The sequence below is a fragment of the Corvus brachyrhynchos genome, unplaced genomic scaffold, assembly GCF_000691975.1.
Source record: "Corvus brachyrhynchos isolate BGI_N302 unplaced genomic scaffold, ASM69197v1 scaffold191, whole genome shotgun sequence".
NCBI lineage: Eukaryota > Metazoa > Chordata > Aves > Passeriformes > Corvidae > Corvus > Corvus brachyrhynchos.
In genome coordinates this window covers 523,162-536,919 of record NW_008236487.1, presented here as the reverse complement: position 1 = coordinate 536,919, position 13,758 = coordinate 523,162, and the positions used below count along the sequence as shown (strand labels likewise).

Here is a 13,758-nt window from a genome sequence, read left to right as displayed (position 1 = left end):
TGGGCTTGCAGCTGGAGATCCCCTTCTGGCTGCCTGCAGGGGAGCACAGGCTGCAGCCAGTGCCAGGACTCAGCCTTGCCATTTTGGCTTCAGCAATGACTCAAACATCCCAGATTCGTATTTCCATAAGGTTATCAAATTACACTCATTTTCAGTTATTCTGTGTTCTACAAATATAATGACCATAGATACTTCTTACTAAAATTCTGATTATATTTGTATGTGTTTTTTCAGGTAATTCTGCAGGTAACGCAGGCAGCACACAACACTCCACAGTACATCCTGAAAGCATTTGGAGTATAAGTACTCTTTCAATCAGCTGATGAGTTCGTTGTCAGGTGTGCAGGTAAGATATCCCTGTTAAGCAATTCAGCTCTTTCAAAATTATTAATTTTCTCTTGTATTAAATCCCTTGGTTTATAAAGAGTAAAAAAAAATTGCTTTACGGCATGTTGAAACATTCTAGAATGAATGCCCCATTATACCCATCCAGCTGCAAATTGCTGTTATCTGTTCAGAACAATTAGCCTATTATACATCCTCTCAAAACCTGATACCAGCCCATCATCTTGGAGCCCGAAGTATAAAGCCATCCACTAACTTCCTCATACTTTGGATCAGCCGGCAAAAACAGCTCGGTGTTCCAGCATCCTTCTCCATAGGGTTGCTCATTATCAGCTATCAGCTTTTGTGCTAACAGTTCCACACCGAGCACAAAGAAGAAGCCAAAGGGTTCGCCTGTGGTTTTCTATTATTTTAAGCGCTTTGGACTGAACTTACATCAATATTGTTACTGGTGTACTTAAAATAATAGTCAAAAGAATAGATGACTGGAAAAAGGTGAGGTGGTTTGGGGAGGAGGAGGAAATACCAATGCTGCTGGAAAAACAACTTTTTTTTAAAAACAGTGTTTCAGTGAGGCAGGTCTTACAACAAGCACCACTGACTTCTATGGATTTGCTCCTAAATTGTACTGAAAGAACAGAGGAGAGAGTAGAAATTTTATGGAGGTATGAACCAGTTAAAATATACAAAATATTTCAAACAAAATGGATCTTTGAAACAATTAGGAGTTTTCAGAACTCTGGTACAGACCATCCAAAGCTCAAAGGCTTTCAGGCTTGTGCAACCCTCTGAAGTAAATCCATGGAGCTCACTGGGCAGAGAACTCATAAAAAGCATTTTCAAAATCAAGGGCCTGACTACTATATAGTTTCCTTGGAAAATTAGGCTGTCCCTCTGCTGTTTGCCAGTTTTTAGTCACCTGTAAATCACAACATGATGTCTACTTGTGGGTCATAGCAATTAATTTCATTTCTTTCTGCCTATTCCTTTAAAGTACTCCTGGCTAGCTGTTAGTCTGAGAGGGAATTTGTAAGTGTAAAACACGATTTGTTTTTTTTTTTTTACTTGTGCTCCATATTGTTTCCTTACATTCCTTTTCTGAGGTTCAGTTTTCTCACTGTTTTCATTATCCTTTGGATCTCTGCTTTGCTGGAATACAGGAGCACCTCAGACAGATACAGTAAGGCATGGACAAAAAGCCCGTGAAAATGAAATCTTGTGATGTGAATAGAACTTCTCTTTTTCTTCCCGTTGCTTCCAAAGAAAAGCTAATTGCTGTCACACCCAGCTCCACACTGAAACAGCACACAGCAGGCTGCTCATACCAACAGGGATGCTCCATCTCCCAGCGCTGCTGGTGGCACCATCCCTCTCTGGGTACAAGGTCTCCACCCCTGTCTGCTTCAGGGCTATTGAAAGGTAAAGGTTTAGGTGGGGGCTGGCAGAAGGACACGCTGTCCTTTTCCCCTGGCTGCTGCTCGGAGTAGGGCGTGCTGGCCCTCTAAGAGCTGGCAGAAGCAGCTGGTCCAGCTCTGTAATGACAAGTGCACAGGTGCTGGGAATTTGCCCAAGGGCATGGGTCCCAGATGAGGGATGCAAACGGGGAGGAGGAGATGCAGTGCTTCGGAGGGGGATGGACACAGAGACAGGCCAACACAAAGGCAGCCCTTTCCCTGGGGTATCCAACAGGGACTGCCTGTCTGGGCAGAAGCACGACAGGGATTTTTCCTGTTTGGTGGGTTGAATTGTTCCTCGCCTTTGATTCGTTATGGGGAAAAAAGCTTAAATTGAGATGCTCTCAGGCGAGTGCCCAGGGTGTTCATTATCATAAGCTGGCAGGAGGCAAGACTGTCCTGTGATGGTAAAGAGCCGGAACTTCCCTCTATCAGCACCTTTCCATCCAAGCTGCTTGTAAAGCTATTCTGCTTTCTTCCCCCCATCTTCACCTTCCTGGCTGAGGGATGCACACTGCCAGCAGCCCTGAGTGATGAGGGAAAACATCTGGTGCTGATGTTCCAAATTGGGGAACAGGCAGTGAAGGCCCAGAGCCTCTGTCTGCAGGTGACCTGGATAAAACACCAGTTTCCAAGGATGCTGGTTCCATTCAGGCAGCAAGTGCTGTCTGACAGGAAAAATTCCTTTCTATACCAGTTTTAGAAGAAGAAGAAGTACTCTTCAAACAGTAATTCTACTATAATGAGAAGGAAAAAAAACCCAAGCAAGTCAGGATGAAGTTTGATATTTATAAATTGTGGATTTTGGAATCCTGGTTCAGGCGTCCAAAAGCAAGATGGTTGCTAACTCATAATCCCCAGTATGCTTTCGATTTGCTATGGATTATATTTTGGGAGAGACTGCGATTCTCTTTTGCCTTAGCTTGAGGTAAGCTTGTAACTCCTACGGGATGGGCAGTCACAGATGCCTGGTGTAATTGGTTATCCTCGTCAGCACTTACACAGGACTGGAGAAGTTTGTGAGAAATGCTTTGTTATCATATTTCTTTGCTTCTACTGCACAGGGGTGGTTTTTTTGTAAAAATTATAACAAACCAAACCACTCTTCATATTAGTTAATGGGCACAGAAAAAAGAATTCCTGTGGGAGGAAATCTTTTTCTAGCATAATGATAGATTTCACTAGGAAAAAATTCTGTTTATTCCAAAATAAACTGTTAGCATTCTAAGCCATTTCTGTGGGGTTCTATCTATGATAATCTAATCAGGACTATTTTTAGAACACCAGTGCATAATAATATTAGGCAGCACTGATCTCTGAGACAATTTGAGACTCCCAGTCGAGCTAGAGATGTGTACCATAAAAAGCCCCATCACAGATTTGCCCCTTTGTTACAGAGGCTGCCAGACAGATCAAGGACTTAAAGGGCCTGCCATTTGAAGTCTCTGCAGTTTGAAGATGTACTGTCAGGGATCAGTATGGAGAAGGCTTTTGTTCTGCTGCTAGAGTAAGTGTTTGTAGATGAAAGGAGAACGCCTGTGCCTGGGCCATCAACCTGACACTTTTCAAGACATGAAATTCACTTAGAACTAAGCATGGGATGGTGGACTGAAAAATAACATATATTTGTTTTTCCTTTGCTTACTACTTTGAGGAGCATCCCAATCACTTCCTAAAGGAATACTGAATGCTGATACATAATTAACCTACCGGGATGGAGGATTTACAGCATAAAGAGCAGACGTTTGAAATGGCACAAGCAGAGTTCTGGGGCTACCTTATAGTAATTGGGGATGTTTCCGTTACTTTCAGTGTGTTTTGATCAAGCCCTTAGAACTTCTGGAGGAGAGGTGTTTGGTCATCTGGGAAAAAGATCTGTGTCACAGAACCATCACAGCAGTAGGTTTTTTTAAACATGAACACAGGTATGGTGTGGTCTCTTATTCCTTGAACAACCCCCTCAGATCCCAGGTGAAGTACACAGGGTAAGACAGTGAAAACAGGAAGTATTTTAAAGTCCACAGAGATTACTTTGATTTTTTAATGTCTTTGACACCTTTAACTTATGCAAAGGTATGTAGTAATCTAATTTCTTTTGTAACCCTGCAAAACTGAATATGAAAAGAGGAGAAAGGGTGAGTCACTGTAAATCTTCAGCTTATGTTAGATTGTCAACACACCTGGCCTTCTCACTTTAGCCATCACCCAGAGCCCCCACACGCTCCTGCCCAGGACTGACTGACTTTATGCCGTATCCTCTGTTCAGAGATCTCCAAGCACCTAATGTTGTTCACCACCTGATTATTTACTGTAGACACAGAGAGCACTTGGCTCATCATTGCAATTCAGCCCCCTCTGGGATGAGAGACAGTGTTTTAGGCAGAGAGCAAGGATTACATGAGGGATCTAAGAATAAAGTACTGAATATCATGTTTTTAATGAGACTAGGAGGGAATTCTAGACAGAGATAAATGAGGAGATTTACAAAGAAAGTGACACAGAATTTAACTGACACAGTTAGTTAAATCCCTGATTTTACTTCTGAGCTTAAAGCACCACCACATAAAACATTGCCTACTAAATAACACGTTGGAGATTGGCTCAGGGGAAAGTGCTGCCAACACTGTTTTCTAATATTTTTAGGAGAAAAAGGACTGACCCTGTCTGCATTTTGAGTACCTTGTGAGAAGAGCTTGTGCCCAGAGAAACAGACATAATGGATGACTGTACAGATGTAATCCCACCAGTTGGTGTCTACCACAAGGGCTCTGCTTTCTGCCAGAAGATGAGTCAATTATGGATCCCTGGGAATCCAGGCTGGTATCAAGCACAGCACCTTTTCCTCCTCTCTTCTGTCGTGGCAGCCCGTGCTTCGTGGCTGAGCTAGGATGGACATGCTTAGACATACCAATACTTTTATTCATACACATGCAGGGAAAGGTTTGATCTTGCTCCCATTGCTAGATTTCAGTGGGGTTTAATGGGTGCAGCAGAAAGAGACTCACTGGAGAAGATGCTGGCACCATTTGTACCAGCATTAATTTGAGGTGAATTTCTGACATCGAGTGCCCTGCTCCAAATATATTGCAGTATAACTGAGAACAAAACGTTACTCTAAAGTACTAAATTTACTGTTGCTGCTTGCATGAGAAAACAATTCTCTGTAACTTCCATGATCAGTGAACATGCCTCAGACCTTTGAACCAGATGACTTTGTGAGTAGCTGGATACAGCAGCCAAGTCTCATGTTCAAGCACAAAATAATGCAGGTGATCCCAGGCAGCCTCAGCTTCCCTGTGCTCACAGGGCTTGGCTGTGCAGGCTGAGGAGCAGATGGGTTGTTTGGTCACATTACTCATTCAGCTAAAGCTTAGCACTTTGTTTAATGCTTTGCTGTCTAAGATTGGAGCACTCTGCAGATTTGAACCTGTTCTTCCTACCACATCAAAGGAATCTGGATACTGGGCCAGATTTGGATCTCCCACCAGTTTTAACTGGTATAAACTATGTGAAACTGGTAACTGAACTATCTGTAACAACTATATTACTTAAGATCTTCAAGCACCTAATGTGAGCATTAAGCAAGTAGTGAAAAAGCAATAAAGCCCATAATACTTTGAAACCATTCAGTAATATAGAGATTGAAATATTTTAAGAGTGATTTGAAATCCAAAACTTTTACAAAATAATATTAAGCATCAGTCATTGTACGAGCTAATACTGAGCATAATGCAATGATCCTTTTAAGTACTTAGGCCAGGAAGGTTTTACAACTTCATTTCCCAATGGTAATCAGAAACAGTCCTGTAGAAATAAGTGCAGTTATACTGGTGGAAAAGCCCAGAATTCAGACTACGGAGCAAAAGGAGATCATGTGTTGTTTAGTGAATCGCTGCAATCTCTTTTTTTGCCACATTCCCTCATCGCACAAGCACATCTGGTGCTTTAGGAACATTGTATTCAACAGTGGTAAAAGGACACTAGGGCCAAGAATAACAAATGAAAAATGAAAACACTGGGGCCTAATGCTGATCTCATATGGGTGTAAATCAGAGGGATTCCAGCAAAGCCTTTGGAACCACCCCAGTGAAATACTTATTCAGGATCAAAACTGTACAGACCAGTGATTTTCAGGCCTGAAATTCTTCCATTCCATTGGGAAAATTTATTGCAAAATATCTTTAAAAGAGCTTCTCACAAATATCTCAAATGCTGAGGAAGTGACAAAGTACAGCAGAAAGGCTCTAGTAGCTCTTGTGTCTGCACCAAGCAAGGTAAAGTACTTGTCAAGCCAGATTAAACACAAGTATTTGATTTGCAATTTGCAGCACAAAAAATGGAGTTTGACAGCAAATAAATATATATTTTGCAGGTAGTTACTGGATCAGTGCATGTTTGCTCCTAAGCCCTTGAAAGACAGAGAAAGTCTCTCCACTGACTGCAGGGTGGGTTGTCCTCAGTAACACAACCTTCTGAATAATATACATTACTGCACTTTGTATTTCTGGTCCTGACCTGAGGCACTGCCATAACCACAACACTTGTAACACTTGGCAATTTAACTAAATAGAATGTCTTAAAAACATAAACAAATCCCAGCTGCTTGTTGACAAAATCGTTTGAAGACACCGGACTTTAAAACCTCTCAGTCCCCATTTGTTGTAGGCAAATCCTAGAAGGGAGGAAAAATGCGTGCATAAAGAAAACCACTTTTGAGCCTGAAAAATTCTGTTTGCCCTTGGAACCCCAGAGTAAAAACCCGAAAGTACATTCAAGACACAAATCCAATAACTGCATTGAATTTCCTAATCCCACCTTCCACCATAAAATCCCCACTATTTTGCCTCGTTGCTGTACACTTCTCAGAGCTAGATCACATCAAATTAGAACCATTGTAAAAGCATGGGTCTTCCTCGTCCTGGAGACATGATGCTGAAACATTAGTAAACGTGTTGGTCATTGCCAGGGGCTGCTGGTTTTATCTCATCCCACTGTCCTTGTATTTTTACCCTGTTAAATAACTTCCCTCCTCCCTCCTGTTTCAAACACTGACGGAATCTCCCCCTGCGCTCCTGTCTCCCTTCAGGGCTGCTGTAAAGCTAACTGTAGTCAAGGGGACCTTTTGTGGATTTAAAGGGGCTTTGTAGGAGGTGCTGACTTTAGTTACCCTCCACACGCTTTTCTTTTAAAACATTTATTTGCAAATTACGTTTTCACTGTCTTGCAGCCACTGCTGCTTCAGTTGTCTGCAGCTCATCAATACTCTGGGGACAAGGCAGCCCACTGAAAATGATGCTCCAGATCCTGCTGTACAAAATCTCTCCCTATTTTTCTCCGTGTCCCTTTAGGTGAGGATGGCCTTTTAAACTCTACTTTGCCAGAAGTCAGTAAGCTGCTTGCTTTGTAAACAGAGGAATAACCTACTCAGGGTTGCCCCTTGTTTGACTTTGCATTCAATGAACATCAAGCCAAACAGCAGCGAGAATGCCTGACCTTAAAGACTGAAGTTCAGTAAGAAACTCTGAGATCTTGAGGCAAAGGGTTTCATATTACTGACTCCAGTGTCTTTCATTGATTAGACGTTTTACAACTGATAGTGGCTTTCAAGGTTTATTTGGAAACTTTGTCAGGAGGGCAGAGATGGGGGAAGGGAGAGAGTTAGCAAGGCTGAGGGTTTCTTTTGTATTTAGTGTATGGCATTAGGACGGGAATAAACAAAGGTGGCAGAAGGGAATGCCATTAACATACTATTTCCAGATTTACCCCTCGGCTTACTGCTGGGTCAGTTCTCTGTGGCTGTGGGTAGAGAGATGGGGGTGAACACTGGAAGGAGGGAGGGTGCAAGAGAAGGAATCTGGGAATTGTTCACTGCAGAGGACTTATTCCCTTCCTGCTTTCAAAATGCTTTCAACTCCAGCTGAAGCACATCAGAGCGACCCGAATATTATGAATTAGTCTGTGTGAACACCCCAGTTGTGTTCAAGCTTCACATTCTAGGTCCTTGGTAAAATGTCATACAGGTGAAATGCCACATAGGGAACCAGGCAGATTTGTTCACAGCATGCAAAATGTGCTCACAGGAAGGTCTGCTGCCAGGGTCAGAGTCAGGGAAGACTTGGTTCCAGCAAAAAGGGGGAAGAGACGAAGAGTCTTATTTTGCCCAGTTCGCAAGGGCCAGATTCAGAGACTTTCAGAAGAAAAGTTAAAGAAGCTTGTAAGAGGGACTCTTAATTAGATGAGTTTTCCAAGATTTATCCTGGAAAATGTCTTTCAAAGCTGCCAGGCACAGCAAGGCTGGGGCTGAGGCCAAACTCAGATATGGACCAAGGCTGCAAGCACTGAAGTCAGTAGAAATATCCACAAGGAAGTTTAGCTCTCAGCAGGTTTTAGGTTTAGAAGTAGAATGTAAGATGTTTTGGTAATCACCTGAGAACTCAGGAGAGAAGTCTGTAGTAGGGCTCACTGAAAGATCATGCAACGCTAACAATGATCATGTAACGGGGGGCTGTGTGTGTGCAGGGGGGCACATGTGCGTGCCTCCTGACCCACTGTGTTGAAAGAGTTTCAAGTATCAGTCTGTCTCGAGCTAAGGAGACAAAAAGAGAGCGTGAAGCAACCTGTAATTTCTGTAGGCTGTGGCTGAGCTGCTAAAGAGAGGGGGTGTGTGTTGGAATGCACATAACCCTTTTCTAACCTCTCACACCTTCCCGTGTTGAAGATAAGGCTTGACATGGGAGTTATTTGTCCACTCAAGCTCTCAAAGAGCTCAAGAAACTGCCAGTCAGGCTGTAGTCAAACTAAACTCTCTGTTTCTGGAGTGATATCTTCTGCCAGGGTTAATTAATATTCCTAATCTACCTTTCCAGTGCAAATTTTTGACTAAGGGAGAAAAAAATCTAATAGTCTAGCAACCAGGAAAGAACACTGAGTCTTAAGAAGCTATCCTCCAAACGGCACAAATTCTTCCTTTGTGAGACAAAGCAAGCCTGGGCTGCTAGGATTTCTGGGAATCATCAATAGTCAGCTACGTGAGCTTCAGGAGGTGACCTTGGGCTCCTTACAACCTGATCCACCTTTATTCTCACTCTGGCTGTGGTTTACCACAACATTTTAAAAAGCTGAAGAGTGCTAAAAGATTTTTTCTTGTCTAGGATCTTTCAGACCTTCTGGAGGAAAATAGTGATTTTCTCTCAAGGACAAACAGAAAACTCCTACTCAGTCAGACCCCACAAAAATTACAGTCTATGCTCCAGACTCCCATTATCAATCCAAATACACAAAAGAGTATTCCTCTATTATCTCTCTCACCTGCACCCCTATGACCATTTTCACCTGTGCTAATGCAGACTCCCAGCAGTCCAAAACTCTCTGATAATTTAACAGGAAAGGGTTCAGATAGCAACAACAGCACTCAGAGACCTATGAAATATAACCTATGAGGAGACGGCAAAAGAATTTTTGTTTTCTTAAATACAGAGAAGACTGAACAGAGACATGATAACAGTCCTCAAAAATGTAAACGGCTGTAGCAAAGAGGAAGGAAATAATCTCTTCTCTCCCACGTGGAGAGGATAAGAATAACAGGCTAAAATTGCAGCAGGGACTTTTTTTTATTAAGTATCAGCAAAACCGCTTGTAACTGTTAGAATGGTGTTACTGAAGCACTGGGGTAGGTTGCCTTGGAAATCAACATGTCTGGAGCACTTCCAAAGCAGGCTGGATCAACATCTGTGGGTACCACAAGCACTCCACTCTCTTGGAGCTGGAGAAGGAACAGGTGACTCTTTAATATCCTTTCTAGCCTTGCTTTCATAAAATTTAACGATTCATTGGAGAAGTACATGTTCATTTATCACCCTCTGGGAGAATTTTAGAAGTGCTACTTGCACGTGTGTGTTCCTTGCCTCCAGAGGCTTCCTTGAGATTATGACTCTTCTAAACACTAGGCTGTTCTCTGTGGCTCTCTCCTATAAAAGGTGAAGCTGGCCTGGCCAACCCACAGCTATCACCCTACCAGTAATTAAAAGGACTAATATTCCTAAGGAAACTACAGAAAATGGGCCTTTGCCTACCTGGTCACTTGCCTTCACTTTTGCAGTAGCATGCACTACAGTTTAGCTGAGCTTTGCTCCTCCACCAGTGAAACACAGAAAATAGGACCTGGGACAAGAAGGGTTTGCAGGGGCAGTCCCTGCTGTCACAGGCAGCTGTAGCAGGTAATCCTTGTGGCAAGCTCAGCAAACTCCATCCCCAGTCTGGTTCACTTGCTTGTCCTTGCTACTCTCACTGGCTGGTTTCTTCAGAACATCAGCACTTAGGCAGCCAAGAACCTTCCTCTACTTTCTAACCCAGCATTTTTTCTTGGCCAGTTTATCAATCAGTTCCTGTGCTACTGCTGCATTTCTATCTCTCTAGAGTTTTCCAGCTCAGTAGCTGGCATCAGTATCCCTCTTGGTTTTCATTCTGTAAGGCTAAACAGGTCAGGCTGTATTCTCATCTTCCCAGGGAGTCAGGTGAAGGCACTCATAGTAGATCAGTAACACTCTTGTTTCCTGAGATAGAGCAGAGGTCACCCAAAATTACAGGGTGGAGAAAGAGCGTCTCAAAACCAAACCCAACCCACTTTTGTAATGCAAGACGAAGGCCTCGGAAGAGTTACGAAGTGAAGTCACCCTGTTACAGGAGCAGTTGTCCTACAGAAACTGTTGCCATCTTGGACACTCTCTGAAGTGCTGCAACAAAGCTGGGAGAGGAGGGGAGAGCATTTTCTGCGAGGAACTCAGTCTTCAGGAAGCATGGCTGCTTCCTGCGGCCAGCAGTCTCTACTGCAAAGAGCTGAAGCCCACAAACTTCAGCTCTCCTTCCCACGTTGCCTGTCAGAGGCCAGCCCCAGTGGTGGCACCAGCACTGCAGCGCTGTGGTTACACATCCAGCAGCAATGCTGCTGGAACCGGCTTGTCCCCACCCTCCTCCACTCCCAGCTGCTTTTTCCATTTCCCACCGGACACCCTCCCTACTGCCAGTGGAAGTGTTTGCGCAGTTATGCGCGGAACCAGGTCAGGGAGCTGATCCCAGCCAAAAAAATAGCCTGCAACTTTTATTTTCCCTTCCAGCTGGAAGAAGTTCTGTCTGGTTTCTTGGGTGGCTGCACAAGCACTTTGGCTGGCATAAGGGAGGGAAGAGGATGGGGGTGGAAATAAGCAACTCTGCCACGCGTGCTCCTCCCAGGCGAAGGTGGCTGATCCGCAGAGCCTCCCCTCTGCTCTCAGCTGGCGTGGGCTGATCTCGCAAGGAAAATCACGGACTTGTTTTCCGTCATGCCCCAGATACTCCCCACCCTCCTTTCAAGGAACACTGCTCTTCCCCTGGCCGTCTCTAGCATGCCATACCAGAAAGACTCTCTAATCAATCAACAGCCACTAGAACAGCCAGGTTTTAAAGGTGTCCCACTTGCCTTATGTTATACAAAGGACTGGAAGAGAGTTCAGGGGCTGTTTAGTCTAAAACTGCTGAGTGCTACTACTCATGTCACACAATCCCTTCTAGAAGCTGGGCTGCATTTTCTGTGCCATAGTCTTTGGACCATTACAATGGTGCATTCTTGCATCATAATTAACAGTTACTGGAAAGATACTTTGAAAAATGTGGCTCTTTGTAATCACAGTTAGAAATTAGTATATCTAAATAACTGTGTTCATTGAGGCACTCCGTTCTTGGGCAGCTATTACAACCCTCTTTAAAACAAACCCACTCCCCTCTCTTCTCACATTTTTTGGCTCTGAGCTTTGCTATTAATGACAGACAAATCATTTCCAAGAGCAATTTTATCATTTGAAGTTTTCTCATTTTAATATGTTTGGCTCCTACCATTTCCAGGGAGGTTGGTACAGCCATCACCACTAACACACTTTGCAGAAAGCTCCTCTCATGTTGTCCTGGGAGAGGGAAATGAGGACCCTGTTTGATTGAAGGACCTACAAGGACACAGGGGTTGCCATAAGTTTTGACTGATTTCTGTATGTACTCTCAGGGCATAGTACGAGATTACTACTCTTTGCAGTACCTCTCTGGAGAGTGTGTTAAAAGAAAAACCTCCTAGCGTGGCATTTAGATATATTCAGAACAAACAGTTTTAAAAAGACACATTTCTATATGGCATGCAGTCCTGTCTGAAGTCTGTGCACTGGTAATATTTGTTTATCTTCTAAATGAAATCATAGATACTTCATTCCTGTCTGCCCACCAGAAAATATTTTGTAGTTGGTTTTATGCCTATGTTACATGTAGAAACTCAAAAAACTTTGGCCAGCTTTCATGGGCTGTTTGCTGGAAGCCTGTTCACAAAGGACCTGTACAAGATGAAGTCCTTTGAACTCCCAGGAGTGCCTTAACAAATACTGTTGGCACCCACCCAGTGTAAATTATCTATTAATAAGCAACATGTATTTATTACTTGATCAACCATAACATCTTTTTATAGACTACAGTAAAAAAAAGTAATTTAAAACAGGTAATTATCTATATTAGCATCTGTGCAGCAGTATACTCACAGAGAATTTTAGTTAACATACAGGTTCCTATCAGGACAGCAAGTCAACAGCAGCAGCAGACGGCTGCATTTGGGGTTAAATGCTCTTTATATTAAGGGGAAAAAACGGCAAAAGCCAACAGGTGCTGGAGAGTAGCAATGAGTAACCTCTTTCTCCTCACCTCCACTTTCCTGCAGAATTCAAATAATCACTTCGGTGATAACAAGAGACAGGGGTCTTAATTTTCATTCAAAAGTAGGAACCTTGGTGGTGGCTTTTGATTGTAGCATCAGCCTCATGGTTCCTGATGGGCTTTCAGCCTTAGGCCAAATCCTAAGGATGAAATGAGCTGTATCCTAGCCCTGTTTTCCTGTGTAACACAAGCCCGGTCCCTAAACGCATCTCACTGCTTCAGCTCATATATCTGTAAGTTTGAAAAAAAAGCTGTTTAAGAGGAATGCAGAGAGGTTAAATTCATCAGCACTTTGAAATGAACTTGCAGTACTAAGCACTAGTATTCTCACTGCAAAATGAGGCCTTTTGCTGGGAAGCATCAATGCAACAGGATCGTCTACTGACACACTTGTCAGCACTTTTAGGCAGGCTGGAGTATTAGAACATGCATTTGGCTGAACTGTTTAAACAGAATATATTCCTCACCATAAATTTTCTATGATACTGTAACTACAGAAATTCTCCTTCAAAAGCCAAACACGCCTACCTGATCTGCAAGTAGCACACAGTAGCACTTTCTCTAAAATCTAGAGAAATATTGCTGATTTTTCTGCCTGAGGAACCCACCAAACAATAATAACAACATGTTTTTCTACACTGTGGCTTGATTCCGGCTGCGCACATTTCCATTCCAGTGTCATTCGTAGTTGTTTTTAACTTCAGCGAAAAGCAAGATTTCATTTCAGCTAAGACCAGACATATCAAATTCAACTAAAAAAAAAGTGTTGGGGAGGGGAAAGGAAGGGCTGGGGAGAAAAATGAGAAGAAGGGACTGTAAAAAGAGTAAAGTGCGAATTTTCTCTGAGCTGTAACACTATCTTAGCAGCAGCAGTTAGCAGGCACAACTTTCTGGACCTCGTTTCTTCACCCCTTAGTGTTTCATCTGTACATTCTGCTGTGTGCTGGGGAGAGAGGGAAGAGATGGGGATGGCTGCTGTGGCCGCACAGCCCATGCCAGGAACCTCTTGGTACACTGGCTGCATCACCGTGTCCCTGCCCAAGTGAGCTCATGGGGCTCAGCTGGGCTCGCAGAGGTAGCGCAGACACGCAGTGAACACGAGTGTCATGGAAAGTCTAAGAGGGGCACTTGTTCCAGGGCTGCCTGGACAATGAAGAATTGGCTGCCACCCCCTCTCTCGCCCCCCAGCCCATGCCAAGGCGGGCGGCCGCCGGCACATGAATACGCGGGCGGGTCC

The 13,758-nt window shown here is 43.5% G+C and overlaps 1 long non-coding RNA gene across 2 annotated transcripts; it reads left to right on the top strand.

Annotated features, from left to right (window-relative positions):
* Nucleotides 1–236: 236 nt before the first annotated feature.
* LOC108444690 lies at nucleotides 237–6,720 on the top strand. Of its 2 annotated transcripts, none has more exons than XR_001859323.1 (3): nucleotides 237–346; nucleotides 3,197–3,306; nucleotides 4,443–6,720. It is a non-coding gene; the product is annotated as an uncharacterized LOC108444690 (long non-coding RNA). The 2 variants fall into 2 exon arrangements; XR_001859322.1 differs by having other exon boundaries at nucleotides 3,612–6,720.
* Nucleotides 6,721–13,758: the final 7,038 nt, after the last annotated feature.